Source organism: Erythrolamprus reginae, chromosome 2 (assembly GCF_031021105.1).
Source record: "Erythrolamprus reginae isolate rEryReg1 chromosome 2, rEryReg1.hap1, whole genome shotgun sequence".
Classification (NCBI taxonomy): Eukaryota; Metazoa; Chordata; class Lepidosauria; order Squamata; family Dipsadidae; genus Erythrolamprus; species Erythrolamprus reginae.
Window position 1 is genome coordinate 23949594 of NC_091951.1, and position 21083 is coordinate 23970676.

General features: G+C 43.9%; 1 protein-coding gene across 1 annotated transcript in view; it reads right to left on the reverse strand.

Annotated features, from left to right (window-relative positions):
• Positions 1-21083, reverse strand: part of LOC139159974 (zinc finger protein 268-like) — a 35624-nt gene that overhangs the window by 8465 nt on the left and 6076 nt on the right. The window lies entirely within an intron of this gene.

Here is a 21083-nt window from a genome sequence, read left to right on the forward strand (position 1 = left end):
AATCCCAGAGGTTGATTAGGTCCCACAAAGTCGGCCTTCTCCGGGACCCTTCGACCAAACAATGTCATCTGGCGGGACCTAGGGGAAGAGCCTTCTCTGTGGCGGCCCCGACCCTCTGGAACCAACTCCCCCCAGAGATTAAGACTGCCCCCACCTACCCCATCTTTCGCAAGATGTTAAAGTCTCACCTATGTCACCAGGCATGGGGGGATTAACTCCCCCCTCTCTTCTGACTATAGCACTTGAGAATGGTATGACTGAGTCGCATTGATTTTTTTTAATATTAAGGGTTTTAATTCTACTTTTATTAATTGGATTTCTTTATTGTTTACTGTATTTATTGTTGTTGTGAGCCGCCCTGAGTCTTCGGAGAGGGGCGGCATACAAATCTAATAAATTAATTGAATTGAATTAAATTTATGAAATCAATAACCTGCTACAGAGAAACACATTTTTATTTCTGCATGCAACAAAAACATTTTGAACTTTAGCTGGGAATGCCACAAATGGGGATCCCAAGTGTGCGATGCTGAAACCATCATAAATGTGCACCGGTTGCAAGAACCCAAATAGTTGCAACTCCTTTTTTACACATTCATAGCCACTACAAGACTTGAAGCACCAATTTTGCCATACAAGTCCTCAGTTTTAAGTAAGAGGAGAAAATACACCTAACATCAAAAACATCATCAAAAAAGCACAACAAAGAATGTTCTTTCTGCGCCAGCTCAGGAAGCTCAAACTGCCCAAGGAGCTGCTGATACAGTTTTACAGAGGAATCATTGAGTCTGTCATCTGCACCTCTATAACTGTCTGGTTTGGTGCTGCAACCCAACAGGACCGACACAGACTTCAGAGGATAATCAGAATTGCAGAAAAAGCAATTGCTGCCAACCTGCCTTCCATTGAGGACCTGTGTACTGCACGAGTCAAAAAGAGGGTGGGGAAAATATTTACTGACCCCTCACATCCTGGACACAAATTGTTTCAACTCCTACCCTCAAAACGTCGCTACAGAGCACTGCACACTAAGACAACTAGACACAAGAACAGTTTTTTTCCGAACGCCATCACTCTACTAAACAAATAATTCCCTCAACACTGTCAGACTTTCTACTAAATCTGCACTTCTATTCTACTAGTTTTTCTCATCATTCCTATCACCCATTTCCTCCCATGTTGACTGTATGACTGTAACTTGTTGCTTATATCCTAAGATTTTTATTAATATTGCTTCTTCATTGCTTATTTGACCCCTATGACAATCATTAAGTGTCGTACCACATGATTCTTGACAAATGTATATTTTATTTTATGTACGCTGAGAGCATATGCACCAAGACAAATTCCTTGTGTGTCCAATCACACTTGGCCAATAAAATTCTATTCTATTCTATTCTATTCTACACACCTGGTGGATATGTGCTGAAGCTAAAGCATATTGGAGTTTAATTCAAACACGGATAGAAAAGATCTTCAAACAATATCTAGAATTGAAATTGGAAATATTCCTGTAGGTTATTTTACCAAGAAATATAACAAAGAATATGTATATTTAATTATTCATATCGTTACAGCAGCTAGAATTGTATTTACACAAAATTGGAAAGCAACAAAAGCCCCCTGCGAAGGGCAGGTAGTTCAGAAATAATGGACTGTGCCGAGATGAACAGATTAACAATGGTGATTAAAGAAAAGGAGGATTCAGGATATAATATTTGGATAACATTTTATAATTGGATGGAAAATGAATATGGACAGAAGATAAGTTACACCAACTAAAATGGGAGGAAAATGAAAAGTTAAAGATGAGAGACCCAGGTGACCAAATTATGTAGTTAAAGAGGTAGCATTATAGTAATATAAAAATGATTAATACGTATAGAAGTATTGACATAGAAAGGATTAATATTAGTACTGCGGATTAAGGGAAATTAGAGAGAGATGAGTTGCTTGTCTGTTAACCACAACTTAGGTTACAAATGGATAGAAGAAGAAAGAAGAAAGAAAGATATGTAGAGGAGAGAGGGAGAGAAGGTAGAGTGAAGATAGGAGAAGAGAAGGAGGAGAGAAGGAGAAGAGAGAGGGGAATGGAGATTAAGGAGATGGGGAGAAAGTTACAGCAAGAAAAAGAGAGAAATAGGAGGAAGGGAGAGAAGAAGAAAGGAGGTAGATAAAAAGAAGGGAAGTAAGAGACAGGGGAGAGACATGACATGGGGAAACAGAGGAACAATCTGATAATGACACGTGTAAGATTGAATGTGTATGATTGCATAGTTAGGGATTTTACCATGTTATTAATGTTTTTTAAATTGATTAATTTTTACTATTGGATTTGTAATGTATTGTATCACTGTTATGTGGTGAGCCGGCCCGAGTCTTCGGAGAGGGGCGGCATACAAATCTAAGAAACTATAACTATAAACTATTATGTTTGTTTATGGGATAATAATGTATAATTTATATTAATACTTGATAGGATACCATGGTGTATGTACTTTTTATATATGGGGGGAAAAAACTTTTGCAAAGTTTCACTGACTGCATTTGGGACTGGCATCGGTGTCTCTAAGCCAATGTTTCCCAACCTTGGCAACTTGAAGGCATCTGGACTTCAACTCCCAGAATTCCCCAGCCAGCGTTCGCTGGCTGAGGAATTCTGGGAGTTGAAGTCCAAATATCTTCATGTTGCCAAGGTTGGGAAACACTGCTCTAAGCAGCCTGATCAGGTAGCATGATATCACATGTCAGTGCTAACTTACATCTGCTCATCTGCAGTTAAGAGAATCACTGAGTTTTTAAAGGCAATTTCACCCGATTCTGGCTTGCCACTTCCTGTGCCATCCTCACTGATTCTGCTTGATAAGAATCGAGCTGCGGGGAAAATGTGCACTGGTTTGGCAAAACCAAGTGCTACAAAGATGATTTGTGTATACAGTGGTACCTCTACCTAAGAACGCCTCTACTTAAGAACTTTTCTAGATAAGAACTGGGTGTTCAAGATTTTTTGCCTCTTCTTGAGAACCATTTTCTACTTAAGAACCCGAGCCCGGAAAAATTTCCCAATAAATTTGAGAGCGGCATGAAAGGAACACTGTGTTCAGTTCTGGAGACCTCGCCTACAAAAAGATATTGACAAAACTGAACGGGTCCAAAGACGGGCTACAAGAATGGTGGAAGGTCTTAAGCATAAAACGTACCAGGAAAGACTTCATGAACTCAATCTGTATAGTCTGGAGGACAGAAGGAAAAGGGGGGACATGATCGAAACATTTAAATATGTTAAAGGGTTAAATAAGGTTCAGGAGGGAAGTGTTTTTAATAGGAAAGTGAACACAAGAACAAGGGGACACAATCTGAAGTTAGTTGGGGGAAAGATCAAAAGCAACATGAGAAAATATTATTTTACTGAAAGAGTAGTAGATCCTTGGAACAAACTTCCAGCAGACGTGGTAGATAAATCCACAGTAACTGAATTTAAACATGCCTGGGATAAACATATATCCATCCTAAGATAAAATACAGGAAATAGTATAAGGGCAGACTAGATGGACCATGAGGTCTTTTTCTGCCGTCAGACTTTTATGTTTCTATGTTTCTAAAGCCAGGCCAGTTTCCTGCCATTCCCCCTTTAATCCCGGCCATCTCGGGCTTTTCTGGGCTGCCAGAGGAGCCTTTCGGTGGAGCTTAAGGAGGCTTTGTCAGTCCAGTGCAAAGGAAGCATTTTCCTTTCTCTGGGCGCTTGGGGAGGGAATAAACCTCTGCCAGCGCCCAGAGAAAAGAAACACTCCCTTTGCTCTGGGCAGCGACTGTCTTCCTCTTCTTCCTCCTCCTCCTCCCACCCAATTCTGAGGTTTTATTTCTTTCCTAATGGGTTTGCACGCATTATTTGCTTTTACGTTGATTCCTATGGGAAAAATTGCTTCTACTTACAAACTTTTCTACTTAAGAACCTGGTCACAAAACGAATTAAGTTCTTAAGCAAAGGTACCACTGTATCTGCCTTTACAATGCCATTGTAACTGTGAAGGCTCAGGGAACAAATGGTAAGGGAGGATTACCTATACAGTGGTCCCTCGATTTTCGCAGGTTCGAACTTCACGAAATGGCTATACAGTGATCCCCCGCTCGTTGCGAGGGTTCCATTCCAGGACCCCCCGCAACGAGCGGGTTTTCGCGAAGTAGCGCTGCGGAAGTAAAAACACCATCTGCGCATGTGCAGATGGTGTTTTTACTCCCACAGCGCTAGCGAGGAGCCGAAGATTGGGGGCGGCGCGGCTGTTTGCCGCCGGCATGGGGGGCTTCCTAGCAGCCCCCCAAACCCGGGTTGGGGGTCCGGGGGGTGCTGGCAAGCCCCCCATGCCGGCGGCGACATTTTAAAATAGCCGCCCCGCCCCCAATCTTCGGCTCCTCGCTAGCGGGCAGGCAGGCGGTGGACAAGCCGTTCGCTGGTGCTGGCTCTCGGCGCTTTCGAGCTGAGTCCTGGAGCGAATTCGCTTCAGGACTCAGCTCAAAAGCGCCGATAGCCAGCGCCAGCGAACGGCTTGTCCACGCTGGCTCTCGGTGCTTTCGAGCTGAGTCCTGGAGCGAATTCGCTTCCGGACTCAGCTCAAAAGCGCCGATAGCCAGCGCCAGCGAACGGCTTGTCCACGCTGGCTCTCGGCGCTTTCGAGCTGAGTCCTGGAGCGAATTCGCTTCAGGACTCAGCTCAAAAGCGCCGATAGCCAGCGCCAGCGAACGGCTTGTCCACGCTGGCTCTCGGCGCTTTCGAGCTGAGTCCTGGAGCGAATTCGCTTCCGGACTCAGCTCAAAAGCGCCGATAGCCAGCGCCAGCGAACGGCTTGTCCACGCTGGCTCTCGGCGCTTTCGAGCTGAGTCCTGGAGCGAATTCGCTTCAGGACTCAGCTCGAAAGCGGCGAGAATGAACGGCGTGGGCGGGCGAAGGGCGGGCGGCAGCGAGGAGTTTGCGTGGGCATTGGGGAAACTCCTTGCTGATGCCCGCTGCTCGCCTTCCCGCCAGCAAGAGGGGGAAGACCCAGGGAAGCCGCCCAGCAGCTGATCTGCCGGGCCCCATCTACGCATGCGTGCCCATAGAAAAAAGGGCACGCATGCGTAGATGGTGTTTTGACTTCCGGGTTCAAAAATCGCCAATTACCCTGTTCGCAATGGTTGGGGACGCAATAACCGGGGGATCACTGTACTGTATCACGGTTTTTCAAAAATATTAATTAAAAAAATACTTTGCTGGTTTTTTCCCTATACCATGGTTTTTCCCGCCCAATGACATCATACGTCATTGCCAAACTTTTGTCTGCCTTTAATAAATATTTTTTTTAATAAACTTTAATAAATAAACATGATTAATAATCTAAATGGTTGCTAAGGGAATGAGAAATTGCAGTTTAGGGGTTTAAAGTGTTAAGGGAAGGCTTGTGATACTGTTCATAGCCAAAAATAGTGTATTTACTTCCGCATCTCTTCTTCGTGGAAATTCAACTTTCGCAGGCGGTCTCGGAACGCATCCCCCGCAAAAATCGAAGGAACCCTGTACAATTTAACATCTCAAAAGATCTCAAAGCTGTTTTTTTTTAAAACTGCTGGCTTAAACACTGTTGAAACTGATCAATACATGGATGGAATATCAATAGGAAATGCCATGCTTGTTGGCTAGATATGTAAACAAAAAAGCAGAAATCCCAGAATATATTTCTGGGGGTTTCCAATATTACTGCCAAAAAACCAAAAGGTCTATAACAAAACAAGAGTTGGAAAAGATCTTGGAGATCTTCTAGATCTAGACCAATCCCCTGCTCAATTAGGACAGCCCAAACTATTCTGGATACATGGCTGTCCAGTTTCTTCTTTAATAATAATAATAATAATAATAATAATAATAATAATAATAATAATAATAATAATTTGTATGCCACCCCTCACCGAGGACTCAGAGCGGCTCACAACAAGCAACATATCTACAAATCTGATTTTAAAAATCAATTTTAAAAAACCCTTATAAAGCAACCATACAATTAATTTTACAAAATCTGGGATAGGGTCTAGATTTAGTTGAATAGAAGAAATTTTCAATGAATTAAAGATTATATAAATTTACTATTTTGAAATATATATAAATAGAGATATGAAGTAGGTGTTTTCTTTCCTCTGAAATGATCTAATTAACAAAGGTTTTTCTTTTTTTTTTTACTATGGAGACTTCTATTCTGAGCGGAGCGATGGTAGCTCCTTTTTGTGTTGTTTTGTTTTGTATTTTTATGTAGGTGTGTTGTGTTTTGTTTTTGAAAACAATAAAAAGTTTATTTAAAAAAATTAAAATAAAGGTTCCAGAGGAGCCTGACAACACTGCAATGCAAAAGATAGAGGATGATTAGATTAGACTCAGCTATACTGGACTTAATACTAGGAACAGAAAGGTTCATTTCGCAGAAGAGAAAAAAAAGAGCAACAAACAGGACTGGGGGCTTGAGGCGGAAACACATGAAGGGCAGTTGTAGGAATTGGGTTGGTGTAGTCTGGTGAAAAGAAGGATTAGAGGTGACATCTTTCAATACTTGAGGCCCTGCCACAAAGAAGAGAAGATTAACCTATTCTGAAAAACATCAGAAGGCAAGACAAGAGGTAATGGATGGAAACTAATGAAGGAGAGAAGCTTCCTAGAAACAAGAGGAAATTTCCTGACAGCCACCAGAGGAAGGGCTTGACTTCCCAATCCCAAGCTGAGGGTGCTCCTCACTGGAGGCTTTGAAGATACTCAGCCATTTGTCTGAGATGGGTTGGACTAGATCAGTGTTTCCCAACCTTGGCAACTTGAAGATATTTGGACTTCAACTCCCAGAATTCCTCAGCCAGCGGATGCTGGCTGGGGAATTCTGGGAGTTGAAGTCCAAATACCTTCAAGTTGCCAAGGTTGGGAAACACTGGACTAGATGACCCACAAGGTCCCTTCCAACTCTGTTATTGTCGTGATTATTATTATAGAAACGACCTTAGTTCTCACGCTCGAGGAGGCGGTTGGACTACACGACCGCCAAGGTCACATTCAACTGTGTTTTTCTATATTCTGGTTGCTTCTCTGCTTCCCCGCTGCGGAGGAAACAAAGCCGCCTTTCTTGCTCCCAACCTCTCCTCTCACCCGCCCTCAACTCACCCACAAGCGATTCTCGGAAGAGCACAGAAGACGCCACCACCTTCCTCCCGTGAGAGACCCGCTGGAATGACCCTGCACTTTTCTCTCCTCCTTTCTAGCAATGAAGCACTCGATGGTTTTAACCCCTTAAAGCTCAACCCCGGAAGCCTCGGCTTCCTTAGCTCAGTTGCGCATCTGACCGCCATCTCCCGGTAGGAGAGGGTAAAACAGGCTCGTCCCGTTTCTACCCCATTAAGGCGTTTGCGAGACGTTTTCATGGATTACATGCCATCAACTCATTTTCGATTTTTAGCAACCCACCTTTGCAATGGATCCAAGTGAAATAGTGAAACTTGGCAAGATTAGCTACATGCCGAGCCCTAAACGTTCGTGACGTTCTTACAAAATTACAGAATAAAAGCTGGAAGATATATATTCTCCAATCAGAGGAGCCTGCACTATTCCGGACAAATGGCTGTCCAGTCTCCTCTTAAAAACCTCCTCCGACGGAGCACCCACAACTTCTGGAGGCAGAACATTCTACTGAGTAATTGTTCTTACGGACAGAAAGTTTATCCTTAATTATACGTTAGATCCCTAAGAGGTCAATAAGGGGCGTACATAAGTGCACCAGAGTGCCTACCGTCCCCTGTCCTATTGTCTCTCCTATATCTCCTATATCTTCTCTTCTATACCTTTATCTTTTTCTGCTATTCTCTCATAGTTGTATTTTACTCCTTTATTTTCTCCTCTAGTCCCCATTAATACATTCTACCTGATTATATCCTCTATAATCCTCATTGTGTATTATTATTATTACTATTATTATTATTACTATTATTATTATTTATTATTATTTATTAGATTTGTATGCCGCCCCACTCCGTAGACTCGGGGCGGCTTACAGCAATGATAAAAACAATATATAATGACAAATCTAATAGCTAGAATCTAAAATAACAATAATACATTTAAAAAGTCTAAAAAAACAAGAAACCCCAATACAGTGATCCCTCGAGTTTCGCGATCTCGATCTTCGCGAAACGCTATATCGCGATTTTTCCACCCGATGATGTCACTCTCTTCCTTCCTTTCTCATCTTTCTTTCTCTCTCTCTTTCTCTATCTTGCTTCTTCCTCTCTCACACTCTCTTCCTCCCTCTCTCATCTCTTTCTTTCCTTCTCTCTCTTTCTCTATCTCTCCCCCTCTTGCTCTCGAGCGGCAAGCGAGCAGCCGGGCGGGCAGGTGAACGGGCAAGCGGCAAGCGGAAGCCGGGCGGGTGGGTGAACGGGCAAGCGGCAAGCGGAAGCCGGCAGTCGGGTGAATGGGCAAGCGGCAAGCGAGCAGCCGGGCGGGCGGGTGAACGGGCAAGCGGCAAGCGAGCAGCCGGGCGGGCGGGTGAACGGGCAAGCGGCAAGTGAGTGGCCGGGCAACGGGGAAACCCCATCTTCGGCTCCTCGCTGCTGCCGCGCTGCGGAGCAGATCAGCTGTTGGGCGGCCGAGGGAACCTTCCCTGGGTCTTCCCAGCCGCCCACACGCAAACTCCACCATCTGCGCATTTGCGGCCATGAAAAAAAGGGTGCGCATGCGCAGATGGTGTTTTTACTTCCGCACCGCTATATCGCGAAAAATCGAGTTTCGCGAGGGGTCTTGGAACGGAACCCTCGCGAAACTCGAGGGATCACTGTATATACAAAATGTGTATTGGACAAAACAAATACACAGAAACATAGAAACACAGAAGGCTGACGGCAGAAAAAGACCTCATTAGCCATCTAGTCTGCCTTTATACTATTTCCTGTATTTTATCTTAGGATGGATATATGTCTATCCCAGGCATGTTTAAATTCAGTTACTGTGGATTTACCAACCACGTCTGCTGGAAGTTTGTTCCAAGGATCTACTACTCTTTCAGTAAAATAATATTTTCTCATGTTGCTTCTGATCTTTCCCCCAACTAACTTCAGATTGTGTCCCCTTGTTCTTGTGTTCACTTTCCTATTAAAAACACTTCTCTCCTGAACCTTATTTAACCCTTTGACATATTCGGAGAGGGGCGGCATACAAATCTAATAAATAATAATAATAATAATAATAATAATAATAATAATAATAATAAATGTTTCGATCATGTCCCCCCTTTTCCTTCTGTCCTCCAGACTATACAGATTGAGTTCATTAAGTCTTTCCTGATACGTTTTATGCTTAAGACCTTCCACCATTCTTGTAGCCCGTCTTTGGACCCGTTCAACATACATACATACATACACAATGTCTCCCTCTCTTCCTTCTTGCCTTACTTTCAGGAGCTTTGAAGAATAGGGTGCCACCCCCATCCCACCCCTTTGTGTGTGGGTGTGAGTGTGTCAGCCCAGCTCTGTGGTTGTATGTACCTGGAATGTCTGTTGGAAGAAATATCCTTCTGGGTTCAGCTCCGAGTGAAGAAAAGGTTCATGGAAGTTCCTGGGGAAGTTTAAAGTTGCTTGGAAGGTTTAATGGTGGAGAGGGTCACATGCCTTGAAAATGTTGGGTAAAGAAAAGAAAAGAGGAAGAGATTTGGAGCGCGCCTGAATTTTATACTCTCTCAGGGCTTTTGAATTTGAGCTTGTATTCTGATTGGTTGCCAGGCCCTTCCCCCCCTCAAGCAGGGGGATTTCTGTAGGCTGTCTTGAGTCCGTTTGAAAGTAGGCTGTGCTAAGGCGTTTGCAAGACGTTTTCAGTATTGATTGATTGATTTTGACCAATACACAATGAGGGTTTTAGTGGGTATACACATAGTAAAATACACAATGAAGGTTATAGAGGATATACTCATAGTAAAATATATCTAAGAAAGAATAGAAGATATAGGAGTAAAACATATCAATGAAAGAATAGAAGAAGAGATATAGGAATAAAAGAAAGGCATAGGAGATATAGTCATTTTCGACTCCTAGTGATCCACCTTTGCAATCGATGCAAGTGAAATAGTGGAATTTTGCAAGATTAGCTACACGCGGAGTCCTTACAGAATTAGAAAATAAGAGCTGGAAGGGATAATTCTCCAGAGGAGCCTATACTATTCCGGATAAATATCTCTCCAGTCCATAGTTCCCTCTAAGCTGAGCAGTGAGCAATCGCTCACTTAAAAATCATCATCAACTCAGAGTTTTCCAAACCTGCCCAGAAGCCGAGAGGGAAAGAGTGAGAGGGAAGGAGAGAGAGAGGAAGAGAGAGAAACAGATAGAAAAAAGAGAGGAAGGAAAAGAGAAAGAAAAAGAATGGGAGTAAGGAAGAGAGAAAGAAAATCAAAATCTAGTTTGAAACTAGCTCAACTATTTAAGTGGCATTTTGATATTGATAGAGTTGCCCTATTATGAGCTCACTGTTATAGACACACAGCACAGTATTTTATTTTGAAATTCTCTGAGGCAAAACAGGGTGGGTTTTTTGTTTGTTTGTTTGTTTATTTATTTATTATTTCTGTGCCGTCCAGTCCCGAAGGGACTGCCACTCAGACACTATACTTTTCCGCCCACCCCAAAAAAAAATTAGAGGGAACACTGCTCCAGTCTCCCACAACTTCTGGAGTCAAGATATTCCACTGAGTTACTGTTCTTACTGACTGGAAGTTTCTCCTTTATTATTGTTATTATTGTTGTTAATAATAATAATAATAATAATAATTATAATAATAATTTATTAGATTTCTATGCCACCCCTCTCCGCAGACTCGGTGCAGCTCGCAACAATAATAAAAAGTATACAATAAACAAATCTAATATTTAAAAGAAGAAGAAATATCTAAAAGACCATTATATAAAACAAACATACCATACATAAAACTATATAAGCCTGGGGGAGGTGTCTCAATTCCCCCGTGCCTGGCAGTATAGGTGGGTCTTAAGCAATTTACGAAAGACAAGGAGGGTGGGGGCAGTTCTCATCTCTGGAGGGAGTTAATTCCAGAGGGCCGGGGCCACCACAGAGAAGGCTCTTCCCTTGGGGCCCGCCAGACGACATTGTTTAGTCGACGGGACCCGGAGAAGGCCAACTCTGTGGGACCTTATCGGCCGCTGGGATTCGTGCGGCAGAAGATAGTCTTGGAGGTATTATTGTTGTTGTTAATATTATTATTATTATTGTTTAGATTTGTATGCCACCCTTCTCCGTTGGATCCCTTTCTGATGTCTCCCACGTCTTGTCCTACTCTAGGGAGCTTTGAAGAATAAGCTGCCCTCTCTCCTTCTCTATGTCTGCCCAGTTCAATTATGATTGTATGTCAAAGATTCCGGGTAGTATCTTTTTATCTTCATTCTTGCACAGCCTAAAAAATTGCTCGGAGCAAACTTCCCAATTTCCAGAGGAGGTAGATTTGCACCTTAATTATTCCGAGGCAGGCACCTTGGGCAAAACCCTCGGAGGGCCCTACTTTGTAAAAAGCTGAATTAGAAATTCCTTTTGGTTTTTTTAAAGTGACTCTCAGTGGAGATCAAAACCGCTCTACATCTTGTTAGAAGAAAAATCCCGGTCCAAGCCAGTAATAAAATCAGACTCAGACTCAACCCTGATAAGACGGAGTAGGTGTGGGTTTTGCCTCCCAGGCACAATTCCATCTGTCCATTACCCTGGGGGGGGAATTATTGACCCCCTCGGAGAGGGTCTGCAACTTGGGCGTCCTCCCCGATCCACAGCTCACATTAGAGAAACATCTTTCAGCTGTGGCGAGGGGGGCGTTCGCCCAGGTTCGCCTGGTGCACCAGTTGCGGCCCTATCTGGACCGGGACTCACTGCTCAGAGTCACTCACGCCCTCATCACCTCGAGACTCGACTACTGTAACGCTCTCTACATGGGGCTACCTTTGAAAAGTGTTCGGAAACTTCAGATCGTGCAGAATGCAACTGCGAGAGCAATCATGGGCGTCCCTAGGTATGCCCATGTTACACCAACACTCCGCAGTCTGCACTGGTTGCCGATCAGTTTCCGGTCACAATTTAAAGTGTTGGTTATGACCTATAAAGCCCTTCATGGCATCGGATCAGAATATCTCCAAGACCACTTTCTGCCGCACGAATCCCAGTGACCGGTTAGGTCCCACAGAGTGGGTCTTCTCCAGGTCCTGTTGACAAAACAATGTCATCTGGCGGGACCCAGGGGAAGAGCCTTCTCTGTGGCGGCCCCAACCCTCTGGAATCAACTCCCCCCGGAGATTTGGACTGCCCACACCCTCCTTGCCTTTCGCAAACTCCTCAAAACCCACCTCTGTCATCAGGCATGGGGAAATTGATTCCCCTGGACCGTTTCCACTTATGTATGGCCTGTATGAGATGTATGATTGTTTTTATGTTAAGGGTTTTAAACAGTTTTTTAAATATTGGATTTGTACTGTTTTCGGAAAGGGGCGGCATACAAATCTAATGAATAAAATAAAATAAATATACACAACACAGGAATTGGAGCTGAGCGGTAACACCTGGGAAGAGGACCCTTTAAGCCAGTGTTTCCCAACCTTTTTTGAGCCGCGGCACATTATTCATATTTTCAAAATTCTGGGGAACACTGAGGGAGGGGGGCGGGGGGGCTAAAGAAAAGTTTGGACAAAAAAAAATCTCTTCCTCCATTTCACTCTATTTCTCCCTCCTTCTTTCTCTCCCTTCCTTCCCTTCTTTCTCTCTCTCCATCCCTCTTTCTTTCTTCCTCTCTTTTTTTGCTCTCTTTCTCTCTCCCTCCTTCCCCCCTCTCTCTCTCTTGCTTTCTTTCTCTCTCATTCTCTCTCCCCTCCTTTTTCTCTCTCTCTCTTTCTCTCTCGTTCACCACGCCGGCAACAGAGAGAAAAAGAAAGTGAGAGAGCCGGAGAGAGTGGAGGGAGAGAGCCGGCGGCTGTTGTCTTCGCCTCCGCCAGCCGGCTCTGAAGCTAAGAGGCAGCAGCGATCAGCCCCCTCGCCCTCCCAGACGTCCCCAACGCCCAGCCACGCGCCGCCTCCCGTTAGCCCGGCTGACTTTTCCCTGCTGCCGTTTTCTCTTCATGGCGCAAAGCCACACAGTCTCGGACTCCCGGATCGCTCGCTTCTCCAGCCAGCAAGCCGGCTGCCGGAAAAGCATCACACTTTTTCAATGCGCGGCGCTTTCCTGGGCAGATGGCTTTGCTGACCGGAGAAGCGAGCAATCCAGGAGTCCGGGACTGTGTGGCTTTGCGCCATGAAGAGAAAACGGCTCGGGCAGCAGGGAAAAGTTTTCTCTTCATAGCGCAAAGCCACACAGTCCCGGACTCCTGGATTGCTCGCCCCAAGACAGGAGGCGGCGGCGGAGGAGAGGGGGCAGATCGTGCCCCAAGACAGGAGGCGGCGGCGGCGGCGGAGGAGGAGAGGGGGCAGCTTACGGGGAACGGTGCTCGCAGCTGTCCCCCGGCTACTGCCAGATGCCGCTGTTTCCAGTGCTTTCCTACTGGGCCCCAAAGAAGGAAGGTGGGGAAAAAGAGGCGCGAATAATGAAGCTCTCCTTTTTCCCGCCTTCCTTCTTTGGGGCCCAGCAGGAGAGCGCAGGAAACAGCTACATCGGGCAGTAGCCGGGGGACAGCTGCGAGTGGGAGCTCCAGGTCCGAGGCACTGGCGGTCCGGCACCGGCAGCGCCCCGCCCAGCTGGAGCTTCCCTAGGCTTCGCGGCACACCTGGCTGTGTGCCGCGGCACACCGGTTGGGAAACGCTGCTTTAAGCGATGGCGAGGTGAAGGAAAAATTAAGTGGTGTGCTGGTGAGTGATTTCGGCCCAAAAATGATTGGGAATGTTTTTTTTAAATTTAATTTTATTTTTCTTGGAGCTAACTGCCGGAAATGGGAGAGGTAGCGGCTATTTTGCAGTGCGGTGAACTCTGTTCCCTCTAAGCTGCGCGCATTTGCATGCACGCACCCTAAAACACTCCCCTGCGCACCCTTTTCCAAGGGCGCGCAAGGAGCCGCCCCCCCCGCCCCCCCCCGGCCCCCCTGGCTTCTTGCCGCTGCCCCCCGCCGGCCCGGCCTCCTCCTCTGCTTCCCGCCTTGGGGCTCGGCTCCTCCCGCAGCAGGAACGCTCGCCCCACCGCTCTCGCAGTCCCTTCGCCGAGAGCGCTTTCGTCCTGGGCTGTCAGCGAGGGGGCTGCAGGAGAGGCGAGGCAGGCGTTCTCACAGTGGAGGCCGACGAAGGTGATTTTCTTATTTTGAATGTTACGGGCGGGCTGGCAGGGGGATGGGAAGTGTGCGCGCCCAACATTGAAAATCACCTTCGTCGGTCTCCACTGTGAGAAGAAGAGAGAGACAGAGAAAGCAAGAGAGAGAGAGAGAGAAGAGTGGAAGGGAGAGAAATGATAGAAAAAAGGGGAGAAAAAAAGAGAAATGAGAAAATGATTGAGGCAGAGAATGACAGGAAAGAGAAACAGAGAGAGAAGTGACTCTTGATTTAAACATATGGTAATAGCACTTAAATAATAACAGAGAGAAAAAACCCCAGCCCTCACCTGTTTTTATTAATAGTTATGTTTCAAAATTCTGGGTTCTCTCATATCTCAAGACCTAAATGGTCACCTAACATCAAAAACATCCAAAAAGCACAACAAAGAATGTTCTTTCTGCGCCAGCTCAGGAAGCTCAAACTGCCCAAGGAGCTGCTGATACAGTTCTACAGAGGAATCATTGAGTCTGTCATCTGCACCTCTATAACTGTCTGGTTGGGTGCTGCAACCCAACAGGACTGACACAGACTTCAGAGGATAATCAGAACTGCAGAAAAAACAATTAGATTAGATTTATTGGATTTATATGCCGCCCCTCTCTGCAGACTTGCTGCCAACCTGCCTTCCATTGAGGACCCGTACACTGCACGAGTCAAAAAAAAGGACGGGGAAAATATTTACTGACCCCTCACATCCTGGACATAAACTGTTTCAACTCCTACCCTCAAAACGTCGCTACAGAGCACTGCACACCAAGACAAACTAGACACAAGAACAGTTTTTTTCCTGAACGCCATCACTCTACCAAACAAATAATTCACTCAACACTGTCAGACTTTTTACTAAATCTGCACTTCTATTTCTACTAGTTTTTCTCATCATTCCTATCACCCATTTCCTCCCACAGGACTGTATGACTGTAACTCATCCCTTGTATCCTAAGATTTTTATTAATATTGTTTCTTCATTGCTTATTTGACCCCTATGACAATCATTAAGTGTTGTACATGATTCTTGACAAATGTATCTTTTTTCTTTTATGTACACTGAGAGCATATGCACCAAGACAAATTCCTTGTGTGTCCAGTCACACTTGGCCAATAAAATTCTATTCTGTTCTATTCTAATGACAGTGGGAAATATTTATTTATTTATTTATTCAATTTTTATGCCGCCCTTCTCCTTAGACTCAGGGCGGCTTACAACATGTTAGAAATAGCACTTTTTACCAGAGCCAGCATATTGCCCCCACAATCTGGGTCCTCATTTTACCCACCTCGTAAGGATGGAAGGCTGAGTCAACCTTGAGCCGGTGATGAGATTTGAACCACTGACCTTCAGAATATTGATTATAGAAGTTATTGAATTACAAAGTAAGAAAGGTAGACTATACTTTATAACTTTATTGTCCCGTCAATTGGAGCAGGTTTTACCGATGATTCCAATATATTTTCAGATAATTTTATAGATTAGGGCACGATGATTCCACTGGGTTTACAGTAATAAATGGGGTGTGATGATTTAATTGATTTCAGAGTAAAAGAGATGCATAGAAAAAGGGGGAAAGGGGGGTGTTTTTTCTTCTTTTTCCGCTTTATTTTTCTTTATTCTTTCTTTCCTCTTTTTTTCTCTCTCTTTTCTCCTTCTCTTCTTTTTTAATTTTTTTAAAAAAATTATCTACTTACTAAAAGGAATTAATAATTGGACTAATTGGGACATTTATGATAAATTATTTGGATTTTCCTCCCCTTTTGAATTGATATATGTTAGATCCCTGTAACAGTTAGATAAAATTTAAGATTTAGTCTTTATGGTTGGTAATTCTGGTTTCTTTCTTTTCTTTTTTAAAGGGCGATTACAATAAAAGTAATGGTAAGAAATGTATATGAAATTGATATTAAGGATATATCGAGGAGATTGAAGCATGATGGCCTAAATGATCAGATGTAATAAGAAAAGAAGCAGCTAAAAGAAACTGTATTAGTTAATAGCTTTTTAAATGCATGTAAGAAATATGAATACAGTAGTACCTCTAGATACGAGCTGCTCTACAAGCGAGTATTTCAAGATACGAGCCAGGAGGGGAGAGACATTTCTGTTCAACTCCCGAGCTCAAATTCGGGATACGAGCCGAGCGTCCACTAGGTGGCGTAAGAATACTTGCTTTTGGTTATCTCGGAGGGGAAAAACAAAGTCTAAAGCGATTTGTTCCAGATACGAGTTTGCTCGAGATACAAGCTCCCTTCTGGAACGAATTATGCTCGTATCTAGGGGTACTACTGTAATTATTTTCATCCAGATGTCAAAAGTACAGGAGGTAGCAATGGATGGATTATGAATACCCAATTCAAAAATTTTATTATTGTATTGTATTTTAAGATTGATGGTATATTATATTGCATATGTGATTGGTGTGAAAAAAAACCTTTTTCCTAATAAACCCCCCTGCCTTTTGAAGACCACCTGAAGGCAGCCATCATTTTCACTGCACACACAATCCCTTAATGCACATTGTATTATGTGAAGGTAACAAAACAGAGCAGTTTCTCTATGTCCCACGCGAGAATGACTCAGAAGTAGCCACCATTTTTTTAAAAAATTATTTATTTATTTATTTGATTTCTATGCTGCCCTTCTCCTGAGGCTCAGGGCGGGTTACAACATGTTACAAATCTACATTAAAAAACAGTAAACCAAAAACCCACAATGAAAACTAAATAAATAGATTCGCACATCATACATTCAACATTCATTCACTGGGCAGCGCAAGATGTCAAGTTTCAATGGCCCCAAGGCTGCCAGGAGAGACGGGTCTTTAAAACTTTGTGTAAGGCAGGGAGAGTGGGGGCAGTACAAATCTCTGGGTGGAGCAGCCACAGAGAAACATAGAAACATGGAAGTCTGACGGCAGAAAAAGACCTCATGGTCCATCTAGTCTGCCCTTATACTATTTTCTGTATTTTATCTTAGGATGGATATGTTTATCCCAGGCATGTTTAAATTCAGATACTGTGGATTTATCTACCACGTCTGCTGGAAGTTTGTTCCAAGGATCTACTACTCTTTCAGTAAAATAATATTTTCTCATGTTGCTTTTTCTTTCCCCCAACTAACTTCAGATTGTGTTCCCTTGTTCTTGTGTTCACTTTCCTATTAAAAACACTTCCCTCCTGGACCTTATTGAACCCTTTAATATATTTAAATGTTTCGATCATGTCCCCCTTTTTCCTTCTGTCCTCCAGACTATACAGATTGAGTTCATTAAGTCTTTCCCGATACGTTTTATGCTTAAGACCTTCCACCATTCTTGTAGCCCGTCTTTGGACCCGTTCAATTTTGTCAATATCTTTTTGTAGGTGAGGTCTCCAGAACTGAACACAGTGTTCCAAATGTGGTCTCACCAGCGCTCTATATAGCGGGATCACAATCTCCCTCTTCCTGCTTGTTATACCTCTAGCTATGCAGCCAAGCATCCTACTTGCTTTCCCTACCGCCTGACTGCACTGTTCACCCATTTTGAGACTGTCAGAAATCACTACCCCTAAATTCTTTTCGTCTGAAGTTTTTGCTAACACAGAACTGCCAATACAATACTCAGATTGTGGATTCCTTTTCCCCAAGTGCATTATTTTACATTTGGAAACATTAAACTGCAGTTTCCATTGCTTTGACCATTTATCTAGTAAAGCTAAATCATTTACCATATTACAGACGCCTCCAGGAATATCAACCCTATTGCACACTTTAGAGTCATCGGCAAATAGGCAAACCTTCCCTACCAAACCTTCCCCTATGTCACTCACAAATATATTAAAAAGAATAGGACCCACCGCACACCGCTTGTAACCTGTCTCTGCTCAGAATACTCGCCATTAACAATAACTCTCTGATGTCTACGCTTCAGCCAGCTGCAAATCCATTTAACTATCCAGGGATTTAGTCTAGAGAAGGCCCTTCCGCTAGGCCCCGCCAGATGACATTGTCTAGCTGATGGGACCCGGAGAAGTCCAACTCTGTGGGTCCTAACAGGTCACTGAGGCAGAAGACAGTTCCGTAAGTAACCTGCTCTAAATTTTAAAGCAGCTACAACCACAAGTCCATCACGTGGCCCAAAATTGAATCCCAGGCACACTGAAAATAATGGCTTCTTCCAGGACATAGCCATGTGGCCCTGGCTGGCATGTCCTGGGCTTCTTCACCAACATTAGATTCTGAGATTTTCAAAGGATACGGAGAAGGTTGTGAGGCCTAGTGGGGTGGGAGACGGGCCTAAGGACTGCAGGGACACAGCAGGAGAGGAAGAAAGCCTTGGGGACCCTGTGTGTGGAGCAAAGGCTTGTGGATACTCTGTAGGAGAGGGAAAGGACTCTGGGGAAGGAAAAGCTTGTGGAGACCTTGGGGACGAGGAGCAGTCATAGGCCTCCCCAGACACGCCCATGTCTCCCATCACTCCACGGACTGCATTGGTTGCCGGTTGGTTTCCAGATGCAATTCAAAGTGTTGGTAATGACCTACAGAGCCCTACATGGCATCGGGGCCAGATTTCTTGCAGGACCGCCTTCTGCCGTATTAATCTCAGGGACCGGTTAGATCCCACAGAGTTGGCCTTCTCCAGGTCCCATCAACCAGACAATGTCGTTTGGTGGGACCAAGGGTGAAGGCAAACAGCCCTCCCCCAGTGGGTCGACCTCTAGGGAGGCGCAGCATGCCATAATTACCACATCAGAATGAAGCGACAGAGAAAGTTTTCTCGATGAGACGACCTCGAATGTATCAAGATCTCTCCTTTTATTGTATTTTACTTTTCCTGACATGTGGTAAAGAATAACCAATTCGCGAATGCCACATACATTAAGCCATCCTCCAACTACTATTCACTCTTGCACCATATAAGGCAAGCTTCTCATGACTTCCCTATAGATAATTAATGGAAGCTCCATTCTTTGCCTTTTCCTGGATTGTGTGTTTACTGCTGATTAGCAAAGGAATGAGAGTAAGGCATATATTTCCTTATATGGAAGTTAGCTATAGCTTTTCTTCATGTTGTATATCAGTTAATTATTTTCCCCGTGGTCATGGATTCTGCAGGATGCTTACTCAGCCTGGACTTTGCTGCCCCTTCATAGAGGAAGAATTAAGGTTTTATTCAGCACTCAATTAGGCTAAAATATCACTTTTCAGCAATATTCCATTCCAAATTTCAGTGCTTAAAAACCTATGATTACAACACAAGGGGAAGAGTCTTCTGTATGGGGGGCCCGGGCCTCTGGAATCACCTCCCCCGAAGAGATTCGCACTTCCCCCACACTCCTCGCCTTTCGCACGAGTCTTAAGACACACTTATGTCACCAGGCTTGGGGTAATTAGATGTTGGCTCGATGTATGCCTGTGATTTGAATTTGTTTGCATTTTTAATATATCAGGTTTTTAGTTTATGTAGTTTTCAATTAATTAGATTCGTCTTTGTATTTACTGTTTTATATTATATGCTGTGGGCTGCCCCGAGTCTTAGGAGAGGGGCGACATATAAATCTAATAAATGATAATAATAATAAAAATAAAATACCTATAGGGACCCTATGGGAGAGGGAAAAGCTTGATAACAAACAAAAACCAGACAGTTCACCGTTATCAAATTAGAATTTTTTAGTGAATGTTCAAAAATCAAATTTAAGCCTTATCTAAACCTATCAACATCTAACTTTAAAAAACCCCCATACAATATTATTTTACCAAATTAATATTTTCAATCGTTTCTCTCCAATCATAGGTCTACTTCTGAGATATCTCTCACTAAAATGAATCAGGCTGGAAGTTAAATACAGTAGTACCTCATGATACGAACTTAACTGGTGCAAGAAGGAGGTTCGTAAGGTGAAAAGTTCGTAAGATGAAACAATGTTTCCCATAGGAATCAATGTAAAAGCAAATAATGCATGCAAATCCTTCAGGAAAATCCCAAACTTTAGAAGGGAGGCGAACAGAGGGCAGCTCCCTTTTCTTTCTTAAAAAGACACCCTTTCAGTTCCTTTGCAAGCACGTTGTTCTCTGCAAAATCTTTCCTCCTCCAAGCCGCCCCTCCCTTTTCTTTCTTCAAAAGACACCCTTTCAGTGCCTTTGCAAGCACGTTGTTCTCTGCAAAATCTTTCCTCCTCCAAGCCGCCCCTCCCTTTTCTTTCTTCAAAAGACACCCTTTCAGTGCCTTTGCAAGCACGTTGTTCTCTGCAAAATCTTTCCTCCTCCAAGCCGCCCCTCCCTTTTCTTTCTTCAAAAGACACCCTTTCAGTGCCTTTGCAAGCACGTTGTTCTCTGCAAAATCTTTCCTCCTCCAAGCCACCCCTCCCTTTTCTTTCTTCAAAAGACACCCTTTCAGTGCCTTTGCAAGCACATTGTTTTCTGCAAAATCTTTCCTCCTCCAAGCCGCCCCTCCCTTTTCTTTCTTCAAAAAAGGGGGGGAAAAGAAACCCCTTCATCCCAGCAGCAGCTGCTTGGGTTCGTAAGGTGAAATTAGTTGGGAAGAAGAGGCAAAAAAATCTTAAACACCGGGTTTGTATCTTGAAAAGTTCGTTAGAAGAGGCGTTCGTAAGATGAGGTACCACTGTAATCAATTTCTCACCTACACTTCCAATCACGAAAAATGAAAGTTATGCCTTCTCTAAACTCATCAACTTTTGTGTAAACCTACATTACCTATAAGTCATTTGTATGGTTTCTCTCCTGTATGTATCCTCTGGTGTCTCACCAGGTTAAAACGAC